The sequence below is a fragment of the Sinohyriopsis cumingii genome, chromosome 11 (genome assembly GCF_028554795.1).
Source record: "Sinohyriopsis cumingii isolate HCF-2022 chromosome 11, ASM2855479v2, whole genome shotgun sequence".
In the NCBI taxonomy this organism is placed as follows: domain Eukaryota; kingdom Metazoa; phylum Mollusca; class Bivalvia; order Unionida; family Unionidae; genus Sinohyriopsis; species Sinohyriopsis cumingii.
This window is the reverse complement of record NC_142971.1, coordinates 112,447,043-112,462,638: the sequence shown is the minus strand read 5'-3', so window position 1 is coordinate 112,462,638 and position 15,596 is coordinate 112,447,043. Positions and strand designations below refer to the sequence as shown.

Genomic DNA, 15,596 nt, shown 5'->3' with positions numbered 1-15,596 from the left:
ACTCTTAAGGAATTCTTGATTGTAATCGTATCAAACTTTCCGCCAGATTTATTTTTCTATTTTACATTTTATTTTACACTACTTCACAACATGCATATTCGTTGGAAGCAGGAAACTCTGCATCTCACTTCACAAGGTTCAAAACAATTTCTTACTTTGTTGTGTGAGAGAGAGAGAGAGAGAGAGAGAGAGAGAGGGGAGGGAGGAGGAGGAACCTAACGATAATAGAGATAACAAAAGTGTGAAAGTGAGTTTTGTCGGAAGTTTGTTTTATTTCCTTTTTAATCTTTTAAAAAATATTTATTTGTTAAAATGGTTTAAACGAGTTTTAAAATGAAAACAGGCTTTAGAAAGAAAATACAAAAATTCCTGCCAGCCGCCGGATATGTTCCGTGCCGGAACCCGGGATTGAACCGGGGGCCTTTAGATCTTCAGTCTAACGCTCTCCCAACTGAGCTATTCCGGCTGACATTGACAATTGTCGCAACTTACCTATGTGACATTGCATTTATCACTGCGCACCAAATCCACATCACTGACAAGTTTGATCATCTACTTTATCAAATAAGTCAGTCACTTCTACAAGTCCACTTATAGACCACTGTACATCAATGGTAGTGTTTCAATTGTGTCTTCACAATTCTATAAAAGCAGTTTGCTAGGCAGCATCAAGAAAAGCAGTAAATTCACACCAATCTCATCCCTAGCTTTAACGATCTTCATACACGCCAACCACTAAAATAAACCTCCTTAAATAAGACAAGAATTCTTTATTTTCGATTGCGCTGTCCATACATGTCAATTAAAATATACAATATAAATGCATTCTCCACAATAAAGATCATAGGTGTCTTACGTGCAAATCTATAGACACATCTACAACTACAGAATGGAAAAGCATTCTTAAGAACAAAATGAAGTAAGACATTTCAATGGGTACTTTGTTCCAAATATCTACAATCCGAGAATGTAAACGAATATCGTAATTTCGGAAAGATTTCATAATGCAGTTCTTACTATCCGATATTCTTCTCATCATTGAAAACACATACTTTCTCATTCATTCTTCAACACTAAATGCATTGTAGTTTACAAACATGATGGAGGCACTCTTCCGTCTCAAAAGGCTTAATAGCAGACGAAGACAGTTATTATAGTCAATAACCATGTTTCTTTTCATACATTCACTAACGTTTATCCAAAGAGCATCGCAGTACAATACGCAGCAATAGGATTTAAATCATGTAAATGTCATATTTATACCTGTCAATTTATCTGCAATAACTTCCTTCAACCTGCGACAGAAGAACTTACCAATAACACATCACCAGCAAAACTAAAAGTGTTAAGAAGTAACACATTTTCAGTCAACTGTATTCCCGCGTCACACTCACCCAGCTTAAGATATATTTCTTAAAAGTATAGACTAAACAACAAAGGATAAAGATCACCTCCCTACCTCACCCCGTTGAATACATTGAAGAAACTGGATCATGTACTCCCGCCCCAATCAAAACTGGTTGCCATACCAGGTAACTCGAGTATGAACTATGGTGGCAGGTATTTGATTCTCGAGCACCTTTTCAAACAATCTCCAATAATGTCATAGTCTAAATGGGTCCATCTAAATAAAGCCTTTGACTCTTTGCCACGTGCCTTACTGCTAGTAAAACTAGGAATGTGCGTGCTGTCATATAAAGGATTAACATCTTATTGAAAGTTATCCTAAATCTAATATTGTAATTTTTTTAAGGTTCAAACGACGATCATTACCTTTGACAGGTTTTTCACAAGAATGGACACTTGGGCTATTTTAATGTAACATAATTTGTAATAATATTTAGATTTTGTAACAGATAGTAATATTTATAGAGACCAATGCTGATGAAAAGTTTTCAATGTGATCAAGACACTAGTGAAAGATAATCTCTCAGATACTGAACGGTTCACAACAAAATCAAAGGAAGCTGCGTCCGCAATAATTGTAAATCGTCGCTATTGCTTCTTTGAAACATAATCAAAGTCGTTGCTTTGACATACAAGTAATTACCATGGAATATAGAATGGAAATGAAACTCTTATGAATTACAATGGGCATTTAACTGAAATTTAGTATTTCTTTATCAAATTTATTTAACAAAGCATGATCACAGCCAACACTTGTAATAAACCAAGCAATTTCCTCAGCATAATAAAAACCAAAGAATTTGTTATTTGCTCATTAAATGAAAACATTATTCTTCTAAAGAATGCTCATATTTCTGTGCAAAATACTTCCATGAAAATGAAACACATTAATGAGAGACAGAGAGAGACGTACACTCTGTGTGTGTGTGTATGTGTGTGATTTAGAATTGAAACGCAACTTTAACAATTATTTTGTCATATCGCTAGGATATCTACAGTGGCTCTTTATGGTGATGCCTAGCACTGGGGGCATCATGTCGCAGACATGTAGCATGATGTTCCACCCAGTCACATTATCGTGACACCAAGCCGACCAGTCCTATTACTAAAATCTTAAGCTGAGCGCTATGCCAAGCAGAGGTTAGTACTATAATTTTGTTACGTCTTTGGTATGACTCGGCCGGAAATCAAGCACATTTAGGAAAGAGAGATCTTCATTCAATGTATTATGTCTATGCATGTTTATGTGAGTCTCTAGTTGCAAGGATAAATGTCCTTTAGCTAAGAACAATTGCACAAGAGGCGTTTCAAATCAGAAAATCGATAGTCCATGCTATCAGCATAGTCATACAAAGTAAAATTCTTCCATGTTTACATATGTATTACACGAATAGATGTTTAGATATATATTCTTTCACGCCATGGAATCCACACACATGGCACCTTCACAATTATACCAGTTGAAAACGCAAACATAATATTAAACGGAATTTCCGATCGAACGTTTGAGAATCAAATTTAAACCAAATATGGGCGATTGCAGTAATATTTTACAATATTTGCAATCGATAAGCTTAATTATCATACGCTGTAACTCTTAAGGAATTCTTGATTGTAATCGTATCAAACTTTCCGCCAGATTTATTTTTCTATTTTACATTTTATTTTACACTACTTCACAACATGCATATTCGTTGGAAGCAGGAAACTCTGCATCTCACTTCACAAGGTTCAAAACAATTTCTTACTTTGTTGTGAGAGAGAGAGAGAGAGAGAGAGAGAGAGAGGGGAGGGAGGAGGAGGAACCTAACGATAATAGAGATAACAAAAGTGTGAAAGTGAGTTTTGTCGGAAGTTTGTTTTATTTCCTTTTTAATCTTTTAAAAAATATTTATTTGTTAAAATGGTTTAAACGAGTTTTAAAATGAAAACAGGCTTTAGAAAGAAAATACAAAAATTCCTGCCAGCCGCCGGATATGTTCCGTGCCGGAACCCGGGATTGAACCGGGGGCCTTTAGATCTTCAGTCTAACGCTCTCCCAACTGAGCTATTCCGGCTGACATTGACAATTGTCGCAACTTACCTATGTGACATTGCATTTATCACTGCGCACCAAATCCACATCACTGACAAGTTTGATCATCTACTTTATCAAATAAGTCAGTCACTTCTACAAGTCCACTTTTAGACCACTGTACATCAATGGTAGTGTTTCAATTGTGTCTTCACAATTCTATAAAAGCAGTTTGCTAGGCAGCATCAAGAAAAGCAGTAAATTCACACCAATCTCATCCCTAGCTTTAACGATCTTCATACACGCCAACCACTAAAATAAACCTCCTTAAATAAGACAAGAATTCTTTATTTTCGATTGCGCTGTCCATACATGTCAATTAAAATATACAATATAAATGCATTCTCCACAATAAAGATCATAGGTGTCTTACGTGCAAATCTATAGACACATCTACAACTACAGAATGGAAAAGCATTCTTAAGAACAAAATGAAGTAAGACATTTCAATGGGTACTTTGTTCCAAATATCTACAATCCGAGAATGTAAACGAATATCGTAATTTCGGAAAGATTTCATAATGCAGTTCTTACTATCCGATATTCTTCTCATCATTGAAAACACATACTTTCTCATTCATTCTTCAACACTAAATGCATTGTAGTTTACAAACATGATGGAGGCACTCTTCCGTCTCAAAAGGCTTAATAGCAGACGAAGACAGTTATTATAGTCAATAACCATGTTTCTTTTCATACATTCACTAACGTTTATCCAAAGAGCATCGCAGTACAATACGCAGCAATAGGATTTAAATCATGTAAATGTCATATTTATACCTGTCAATTTATCTGCAATAACTTCCTTCAACCTGCGACAGAAGAACTTACCAATAGCACATCACCAGCAAAACTAAAAGTGTTAAGAAGTAACACATTTTCAGTCAACTGTATTCCCGCGTCACACTCACCCAGCTTAAGATATATTTCTTAAAAGTATAGACTAAACAACAAAGGATAAAGATCACCTCCCTACCTCACCCCGTTGAATACATTGAAGAAACTGGATCATGTACTCCCGCCCCAATCAAAACTGGTTGCCATACCAGGTAACTCGAGTATGAACTATGGTGGCAGGTATTTGATTCTCGAGCACCTTTTCAAACAATCTCCAATAATGTCATAGTCTAAATGGGTCCATCTAAATAAAGCCTTTGACTCTTTGCCACGTGCCTTACTGCTAGTAAAACTAGGAATGTGCGTGCTGTCATATAAAGGATTAACATCTTATTGAAAGTTATCCTAAATCTAATATTATAATTTTTTTAAGGTTCAAACGACGATCATTACCTTTGACAGGTTTTTCACAAGAATGGACACTTGGGCTATTTTAATGTAACATAATTTGTAATAATATTTAGATTTTGTAACAGATAGTAATATTTATAGAGACCAATGCTGATGAAAAGTTTTCAATGTGATCAAGACACTAGTGAAAGATAATGTCTCAGATACTGAACGGTTCACAACAAAATCAAAGGAAGCTGCGTCCGCAATAATTGTAAATCGTCGCTATTGCTTCTTTGAAACATAATCAAAGTCGTTGCTTTGACATACAAGTAATTACCATGGAATATAGAATGGAAATGAAACTCTTATGAATTACAATGGGCATTTAACTGAAATTTAGTATTTCTTTATCAAATTTATTTAACAAAGCATGATCACAGCCAACACTTGTAATAAACCAAGCAATTTCCTCAGCATAATAAAAACCAAAGAATTTGTTATTTGCTCATTAAATGAAAACATTATTCTTCTAAAGAATGCTCATATTTCTGTGCAAAATACTTCCATGAAAATGAAACACATTAATGAGAGACAGAGAGAGACGTACACTCTGTGTGTGTGTGTATGTGTGTGATTTAGAATTGAAACGCAACTTTAACAATTATTTTGTCATATCGCTAGGATATCTACAGTGGCTCTTTATAGTGATGCCTAGCACTGGGGGCATCATGTCGCAGACATGTAGCATGATGTTCCACCCAGTCACATTATCGTGACACCAAGCCGACCAGTCCTATTACTAAAATCTTAAGCTGAGCGCTATGCCAAGCAGAGGTTAGTACTATAATTTTGTTACGTCTTTGGTATGACTCGGCCGGAAATCAAGCACATTTAGGAAAGAGAGATCTTCATTCAATGTATTATGTCTATGCATGTTTATGTGAGTCTCTAGTTGCAAGGATAAATGTCCTTTAGCTAAGAACAATTGCACAAGAGGCGTTTCAAATCAGAAAATCGATAGTCCATGCTATCAGCATAGTCATACAAAGTAAAATTCTTCCATGTTTACATATGTATTACACGAATAGATGTTTAGATATATATTCTTTCACGCCATGGAATCCACTCACATGGCACCTTCACAATTATACCAGTTGAAAACGCAAACATAATATTAAACGGAATTTCCGATCGAACGTTTGAGAATCAAATTTAAACTAAATATGGGCGATTGCAGTAATATTTTACAATATTTGCAATCGATAAGCTTAATTATCATACGCTGCAACTCTTAAGGAATTCTTGATTGTAATCGTATCAAACTTTCCGCCAGATTTATTTTTCTATTTTACATTTTATTTTATACTACTTCACAACATGCATATGCGTGGGAAACAGGAAACTCTGCATCTCACTTCACAAGGTTCAAAACAATTTCTTACTTTGTTGAGAGGGAGAGAGAGAGAGGGGGGGGGAGGGAGGAGGAGGAAACTAACGATAATAGAGATAACAAAAGTGTGAAAGTGAGTTTTGTCGGAAGTTTATTTCCTTTTTAATCTTTTAAAAAATATTTATTTGTTAAAATGGTTTAAACGAGTTTTAAAATGAAAACAGGCTTTAGAAGGAAAATACAAAAATTCCTGCCAGCCGCCGGATATGTTCCGTGCCGGAACCCGGGATTGAACCGGGGGCCTTTAGATCTTCAGTCTAACGCTCTCCCAACTGAGCTATTCCGGCTGACATTGACAATTGTCGCAACTTACCTATGTGACATTGCATTTATCACTGCACACCAAATCCACATCACTGACAAGTTTGATCATCTACTTTATCAAATAAGTCAGTCACTTCTACAAGTCCACTTATAGACCACTGTACATCAATGGTAGTGTTTCAATTGTGTCTTCACAATTCTATAAAAGCAGTTTGCTAGGCAGCATCAAGAAAAGCAGTAAATTCACACCAATCTCATCCCTAGCTTTAACGATCCTCATACACGCCAACCACTAAAATAAACCTCCTTAAATAAGACAAGAATTCTTTATTTTCGATTGCGCTGTCCATACATGTCAATTAAAATATACAATATAAATGCATTCTCCACAATAAAGATCATAGGTGTCTTACGTGCAAATCTATAGACACATCTACAACTACAGAATGGAAAAGCATTCTTAAGAACAAAATGAAGTAAGACATTTCAATGGGTACTTTGTTCCAAATATCTACAATCCGAGAATGTAAACGAATATCGTAATTTCGGAAAGATTTCATAATGCAGTTCTTACTATCCGATATTCTTCTCATCATTGAAAACACATACTTTCTCATTCATTCTTCAACACTAAATGCATTGTAGTTTACAAACATGATGGAGGCACTCTTCCGTCTCAAAAGGCTTAATAGCAGACGAAGACAGTTATTATAGTCAATAACCATGTTTCTTTTCATACATTCACTAACGTTTATCCAAAGAGCATCACAGTACAATACGCAGCAATAGGATTTAAATCATGTAAATGTCATATTTATACCTGTCAATTTATCTGCAATAACTTCCTTCAACCTGCGACAGAAGAACTTACCAATAACACATCACCAGCAAAACTAAAAGTGTTAAGAAGTAACACATTGTCAGTCAACTGTATTCCCGCGTCACACTCACCCAGCTTAAGATATATTTCTTAAAAGTATAGACTAAACAACAAAGGAGAAAGATCACCTCCCTACCTCACCTCGTTGAATACATTGAAGAAACTGGATCATGTACTCCCCCCCCCCCCGCCCCAATCAAAACTGGTTGCCATACCAGGTAACTCGAGTATGAACTATGGTGGCAGGTATTTGATTCTCGAGCACCTTTTCAAACAATCTCCAATAATGTCATAGTCTAAATGGGTCCATCTAAATAAAGCCTTTGACTCTTTGCACGTGCCTTACTGCTAGTAAAACTAGGAATGTGCGTGCTGTCATATAAAGGATTAACATCTTATTGAAAGTTATCCTAGATCTAATATTGTAATTTTTTTTAAGGTTCAAACGACGATCATTACCTTTGACAGGTTTTTCACAAGAATGAACACTTGGGCTATTTTAATGTAACATAATTTGTAATAATATTTAGATTTTGTAACAGATAGTAATATTTATAGAGACCAATGCTGATGAAAAGTTTTCAATGTGATCAAGACACTAGTGAAAGATAATGTCTCAGATACTGAACGGTTCACAACAAAATCAAAGGAAGCTGCGTCCGCAATAATTGTAAATCGTCGCTATTGCTTCTTTGAAACATAATCAAAGTCGTTGCTTTGACATACAAGTAATTACCATGGAAAATAGAATGAAAATGAAACTCTTATGAATTACAATGGGCATTTAACTGAAATTTAGTATTTCTTTATCAAATTTATTTAACAAGGCATATTTATTTAACAAGGCATGATCACAGCCAACACTTGTAATAAACCAAGCAATTTCCTCAGCATAATAAAAACCAAAGAATTTGTTATTTGCTCATTAAATGAAAACATTATTCTTCTAAAGAATGCTCATATTTCTGTGCAAAATACTTCCATGAAAATGAAACACATTAATGAGAGACAGAGAGAGACGTACACTTTGTGTGTGTGTGTATGTGTGTGATTTAGAATTGAAACGCAACTTTAACAATTATTTTGTCATATCGCTAGGATGTCTACAGTGGCTCTTTATAGTGATGCCTAGCACTGGGGGCATCATGTCGCAGACATGTAGCATGATGTTCCACCCAGTCACATTATCGTGACACCAAGCCGACCAGTCCTATTACTAAAATCTTAAGCTGAGCGCTATGCCAAGCAGAGGTTAGTACTATAATTTTGTTACGTCTTTGATATGACTCGGCCGGAAATCAAGCACATTTAGGAAAGAGAGATCTTCATTCAATGTATTATGTCTATGCATGTTTATGTGAGTCTCTAGTTGCAAGGATAAATGTCCTTTAGCTAAGAACAATTGCACAAGAGGCGTTTCAAATCAGAAAATCGATAGTTCATGCTATCAGTATAGTCATACAAAGTAAAATTCTTCCATGTTTACATATGTATTACACGAATAGATGTTTATATAAATATTCTTTCACGCCATGGAATCCACTCACATGGCACCTTCACAATTATACCAGTTGAAAACGCAAACATAATATTAAACGGAATTTCCGATCGAACGTTTGAGAATCAAATTTAAACCAAATATGGGCGATTGCAGTAATATTTTACAATATTTGCAATCGATAAGAGTAGTTATGTGGGACAGGATAGCGACAATGAAAATTAGCATTACAGAACCCCTTGGGAACATATAGCGACAATGGAAATTTAACATGGAGAAAAATCGTGGGAACATATAGCGACAAGGGAAATTTAACATGGAGAAAAATCGTGGGAACATATAGCGACAAGGGAAATTTAACATGGAGAAAAATCGTGGGACTGTTGAGCGACAAGGGGATTTGAACATGGAGAAAAATCGTGGGAACATATAGCGACAAAGGAAATTAACATGGGATTTTTTTTTAAATTTTAAAAAAATAAAAAAAGGGGTAGGCAATTCAAAGACTATCTCTTTTCGAGAAATATGGCTGGCCCTGAAAAGGGCCTTTGGGTTTTTTCTTCTTTTAACTTCTTAACTTCTTCCACCATCCTCTTATTTTGTCCATCATTCCTTTCTTCTTTTTCTTTTCTGTTTCCGGCAACCAGTCCGGGTGACCCATGGCTCGGAACTTCTCTTGGATTTTCATCCAGTTTGCATTTAGTTTCTCTAGTTCTTCCTTTTTCTTTCTATTTTCTTCTTCTTTTCTTTCCTTTGACCACTTTTCTTTGATCTTCTTGACCTCTTCGGTCAGCACATTCCTCATTACTTCTTCCGCTTTCTTAAGCTTGTCTAAGCCCCACTTCGCGAAACACCAATCTGTCCATTCCACAATGTCTTCTAAAAAACACCTTACACTTGTCACATAAACTATCGCTTCTTTTAACTTACCCACTTTCACATACGGTGGGTTAATTAAACCTCTGATTCTCTTCTCCTCATCCTCTATCATTTCTTTTACTATATCGATGGCTAAGTGGAGGCTGGTTACTTGTCTTGAGACGAAGTCTTTTGTCACTGCATGCCTCCATTCCTGTTCAAGCCTTTCTGCTACATTCAATCCATCCACCATCCAATACCAACTTCCCATAAGGTTGTTGTACAAAGCTGAAGCTGCTGGCATCTTCTTGTTTGCTTATTCCGTAGAATGGGCTCCAATGGCAAACACTGTTAGTTTTATACTTAAAGCGCGAACGTGAAGGAAAACATCCCCCTGAAAACATAAAATGGATCTTACCTAGATCATGACCCAACAACGCGCGTACGTGAAGGAAAACATCCCCTACTTTCTCATTTCATATAATAAAACCCTAACTTTACTCTTCACATACGCTAAGAAACCCATAATCTACTATTCACACTAACATACCTGAGCTCTTACAAACACAAACACACTAACACATACCCTCACAATTTTTAAGAAAGAGTTAGTGTTTATATACACACTACTCTACCTACACACATTGGCAAATCTATCGTTACTTCTTTTCTAGAGTATTGGGTAGCCCTGAAAAGGGCTGTTTTTTTAAACTCCAGATGCACCTATCTAATGGTTGCACCGTCCTGGCCTGGCGCCGCACACGCATCTTCTTCCCCAGTCTTCTTTCACCTTTCTTCTGGGGAGCGCAGAGGGAGGATGATTCGCTTCAACACCCCAATCCTCTGTCTCGGGAATATTGAACGACATCCTCTCTTCTCTTTTCTTTTCTTCTTCTTCCCTCTGTCTTCTCTCCTCTTCTTCCTTCTTTATTCTTGCTTCTTCTACTATAGCCTCCGCTGATAGTTCGTTTACTATCCGCCTGGCATATTCCAGGTGCATCTGGAGTTCTAACAGTTTCACTATTCTGCTAGTCATTCTTCTGGCTGTGTTGATCAATCAACAAGGGTAGCTGGACTGCCGAACGAGTTTCAATTTATAGTGAAAGCGCGGACGTGATGGAAAACATCCCCTAAAAAACATAAAATGGATCTTACCTAGATCGTGACCAAAATCAACAACAACGCGCGGACCTAAAAGAAACACTCACTCACTATTCTAAAATTTTTTATTAATCACTTCAATAGACTATCCACATACGCAAAGCAATCCAATCTAACCCCAAATATACACCTCTAACAGCCAAAAAACTAACATCATTTTAATCTACTATCCATACCAAGTTACGTGAGCTCTTACAAACACAAACACACAAACACACAAACACATACCCTCACATTTTTTATAAAAGAGTTAGTGTTTATATACACACTACTCCACCTACACACATTGGCAAATTAATAGTTATTTCTTTTCTAGAGTATTGTGTAGCCCTGAAAAGGGCTGTTTTTTGTTTTGCTATGGCATTCTTTTTTTAGTTTCTAAGAATGCGATGTCCTCTGATTATAGACTTTCTGGCAATAGGTCTGCTTCTTCGGAAAGAGAAGAAGAACTCTTTGGTGTCGATACGGCAATCGACAAAGCCTCTGTCAGGTTCAGGTTGCTGCTGCTGCTGTTGTTGTTGCTGTTGCTGCTGTTTTTGAAGTCTGTACTTCTCTGTCCATTCTTCTTTCTCCCTGTTCACTTCTTCTCTGAAGAGCTCTTCTATCAGGTCTTCAGTGATTTTTAACATTCTCACATTCTCTATTTCTTCTGGCTTCGGTATCAGACTGTGTCTGACCCTATGCAAATTCACGTAGGCTTCGTTGAGCTTAGCTAGTTTGGAGCACATCTTCGTAGGAGGATGAGTCGACAATGGATGGTTTGACTGGAAACAACCCCGGTTCTTATAGTGAAAGCGCGGACGTGAAGGAAAACATCCCCCACACGGTTTTCGATTCGCAACGTTCAGTGATTGTCATGAGAGGGATAGTAAGAAATGAAAGAGCATCAATTCAACATTCTTATAGCTAAACAAAAGACAAAAGCATTTTTTCAAAACACAACATTTTTTATTCAAAAATCACTTAACACTAAACAACAACTCTAACATTTTTAACACTAATCCAACACTATAACATCAAACAATTTTTTTCAAATCACAAACATTTTTTTCTTCAAATACAATCTACTTTAAACAAGGCTGACAACGTTGTGAATGAAATTGTGATTTCCACTGTTGGAAATCATTAGGCCATTGATGGACACTACGTTTCCTAGCTTGAGACAAAAGATAAGCATAATGGTCACAAAACCATCGATCTACTTTCACATCGTTTCTAGCAGAAGAACGAGGATCAAAATGAGTCACTAAATGTTCTAAGGAATAGCCCAGGCTGCGATGATGCAGAAAATACACACAGTACTGTCCACACACCAAGGAATCTGTGCCTTGTAATTTCACATTATTGAATCGGGTGGTTTGAGCATTTCTTCTCATAAAGTCGATGATATCGTCTTCCAAAGGGGGCAATCCGTACGAATCGAAATATTCCACACATCCTTCTTGAGGAAAGTAGACGGCTACCCAGTGGGTTCCTGGGAGATGACTGTCGTCCGTGTTGATCACGTAAGCTTGATGGTCTTTAGGTTTGCGATGAGGGAGTTCATCTTTAGCACAGACGACAGGATTCCAAGAAGCCGTATACGAACTGTGGTTCAAAAGGTAATAAAGTTCCCAGGTATCCATTGATTTGTGTTTTTTTCTTCTTCACAGGTAATAATAAGTCGTCAATTCGATCCTGACTTTTTGCTTGAAAATGTCTGACGAATAAACGGTTATTCGTTCTGTTTCCTCACTCTGATTCAGGAGAGCTTCGATACGATGGATCTCTTGAGTGGTTAATGGTGGACAAGAATGTTCACGCAAGTCTTTATACCACTGGTGCAACACGTCTTTGTTCGAGATGAGACTCCAAGCTTCGTCCAGATACTCGTCCAATTTTTCTTCTTGACTCAACATCAGGCATTTATCGTGTTGAATTTGACTGGGATGATCGTTTTGACATCCATAACAATTTTTCTTGATCAATTCCGTCATTTTGTCGACCAAGTGTTTGGCAAAACAGGAGACTAAATGGGCTTCTTGTTCTGGCCATCTTGACTTCATCATGATCACTTCTTCCACAGTCTCCTCACATTTCATGTCCAAAGTTTCTCCACTAGGTAAAGAGGGATAACAGTCTTCCATGGTTTCTAGTAATCTAGAATGACTTCTCTCAAACTGTTGATTTCTATGGTATTGTCGAATTCTGCATACAGAATGACGTTCACCGTTTCATCAGGGATTCGGTTTGCAAATTGAATTTCCACACGAATCTGGCCAGATTTTATAGGGTGGAAATGTCCCTCGTCGCTGCCTTGGTCAGGAGTGAAATCGAAAGCCCACAAAGCATAGCCTCCTGTGTAATCCTCGTACGTAATACCGTGACTGGTGTTGGTTCCTAACTGGCCGGTGGCTTCGTACAGGGACAAGTACGATCTCAAGTAATTCTTCTTCTCAAAGTCAGGTTCGAAAGGTCGGGTACACAAGGTCTTGCCATCGCGACTGACTTCGATCTTGGACACGCCAAAGTGTTGAAAGTGGAAAGGATTTTTACCCAAATCTCCGTTGAAGGCTGTATTTTCGACGATACCAACGATCAAACGTTTGGGTAGCTGTCCTTGAAACAGATGATCTTCGATCATGGATCGTTGTCCCTTGGGAATGGTGAAGGTTTTCACTTCCACGCGTCGGATGGGATACTTAGCGGTCGTTCTGCTCAACGTCTGACTGATGTCGTTACCCACTTTAGGTAACACTTCCACGCGTCGTACGTAGAGCCTGGCTTCCTCGATGACAGTTTTGCAAGCAGTTTTACCTATCAAATGGAAAGCGGTACTGCTACGATTCAGTCTCAGGCGGACATTCACCCCGTTTAGCAAATATTTCTCTTGTAACCACATGTCCAAATGCAAACGATCCATCAGTTCTAAACTCTGTCCATCTTTGATTCTGTTTCTTCGTTCTGTAAATCCCTCATTGTATGGTTTATCTTTATCCTTTGTAATAATTTCGAATTCTTCAAACTGGCCTGCTTCGTCAGCTTCCCATAGCACACAGGCATTGAGATGAGTGTTCTTGGCATCTATTCCGTACGTCAAGAGATTTTCCAGGTACGCTCGATAAGGGTAAGTATCCATGCTGCTGCTGACCAGTTTGTTGTTCAAGTACAAGTCCACTCCGCTAAACAAGGAATGCATGAAATTGTTGACGGGAGCTATTACCTCATCGCCATCTAGGGTCGAATTGTCCTCATCGACAACTTTGACTTTCAAGTACAAGTAACTGCTATTCAGATCGATGTAATCTTCGGGCTGTCCTTTGATTTCAAACTCGATGGGAGCTGAGGCTGTCAATGAGGAGACGGGGTGAAATTCCACCCATTGGGATTCTTGCATCGTCATCATGGTAGGGGGCATGGCAAACAGATCCAGTTCCGTCTTGGAACAAGCGCAAGATTCTCGGTGCATCATTTTTTTTGTCTCTTTTCTCAATAATCGAAAACGTCTAAGTCTCGAACGGTTCTTCTTTTCTTGGCCTTTCTAGCTTGAAGTCTGGTGAAAGGGTGTTTTCTTCTTCGTCTCTTTCTGCCTTGTCCTTGCTGAATGCTTGACTCGGTAGCGTGCAGGGCATTTATAGGTGTGTCTCGTCGGCCTAAAATGTCTTTGCCCGTTTGCAGCAAGACATTTTTGCCTGCCCTCATGAAGGCTTCTTTAGGGTTTTGTTTGTCGATGATGACATTTTGGAGAAATTCTTTGCCTTGCGTCAGTGCCGCATCTTTCAAGGCGTGCAATCCGCGTGTCACCATCGGTTTCAACACCGGGGCCACCGAACGAAAGGCCGATTTTAACATGTCTCCTAAACCGTGTCCTCGCTGCTGAGCCACCCCTCGGTACACTGGATACATGACTTACGAGTCGTGAGAGAACCGTTTTCGAAAATGGAGTTTCACCGTGACTTTTCCTTTGGTGAATGGAATATTTTGTCCCAAATCTCCTTTTATAGTAATGTTGACCGTGTCCAAATACGACTTGCTGACCGGCAAATAGTGAGGATGGACAAATTCGCGGTGGACGTGGTAAGTGTTTCCACCTTCCTCGTCAACGTTCGTGGTAGAATCCACTTTGAAAGGAATGACACGCAGTAATGGCACAGAGGTGTGTCCCACCACGTTATACTCCACCACATCGGAGTACACGAACATTAAATTCATTCCTTGGTTCAGTTCTACCGGTTTTCCAAAAGCTTTGTAAAAATCCATATTACTGTTGATCTTGGGGCTCCAATTGTTTGTGACCATTGTTGAATGTCCACCCAAAATTTCAAACAAAATACCATTGAACCTGAAGGACAATGTGTCCGTATCTGGAAATTTCATCAGTAAGCGACGAGCCACTTTATGGTACTCCAGGGTGACACTTTTTTTGGCTTTGTTCAGAGCTTTGCCAAAGGCGAACTCGAACCTGTCCACAATAGTGTCCACCAAATGTTGACCACTAAAATAAAACCCTGCTGGAATTTTCACGGTGTAGATACTGAAGGTTGGTTTGCTGGCTGGTCTTGTGATCCCTGAAAACCCGATGTCAGTCATGGCTTCTTGTAATTGTTGGTTCAGGATTTCCACCTCAAAAAAGTTTTGTTTTTCGGTGATGTTTTGGATTTGTGTAGGGTGAATCATTTCTACTAAAGCCACTTCCCAATGGGCTTCGTGATCTAAGGGGATGGCTTGAGGTAATTTGGCCGTGTAACAGCACAACGTGTTGTGGGGAAACACCTCCATGGAACTGTCACTGGGT

The 15,596-nt window shown here is 38.1% G+C and overlaps 3 non-coding genes across 3 annotated transcripts; all 3 read right to left on the bottom strand.

The window, feature by feature from the left end:
• Positions 1–393: 393 nt before the first annotated feature.
• Trnaf-gaa (transfer RNA phenylalanine (anticodon GAA)) lies at positions 394–466 on the bottom strand. The gene has a single exon. It is a non-coding gene; the product is annotated as a tRNA-Phe (tRNA).
• Positions 467–3,391: 2,925 nt separating this feature from the next.
• On the bottom strand, positions 3,392–3,464 carry Trnaf-gaa (transfer RNA phenylalanine (anticodon GAA)). The gene has a single exon. It is a non-coding gene; the product is annotated as a tRNA-Phe (tRNA).
• A 2,911-nt stretch (positions 3,465–6,375) lies between these two features.
• Trnaf-gaa (transfer RNA phenylalanine (anticodon GAA)) lies at positions 6,376–6,448 on the bottom strand. The gene has a single exon. It is a non-coding gene; the product is annotated as a tRNA-Phe (tRNA).
• Positions 6,449–15,596: the final 9,148 nt, after the last annotated feature.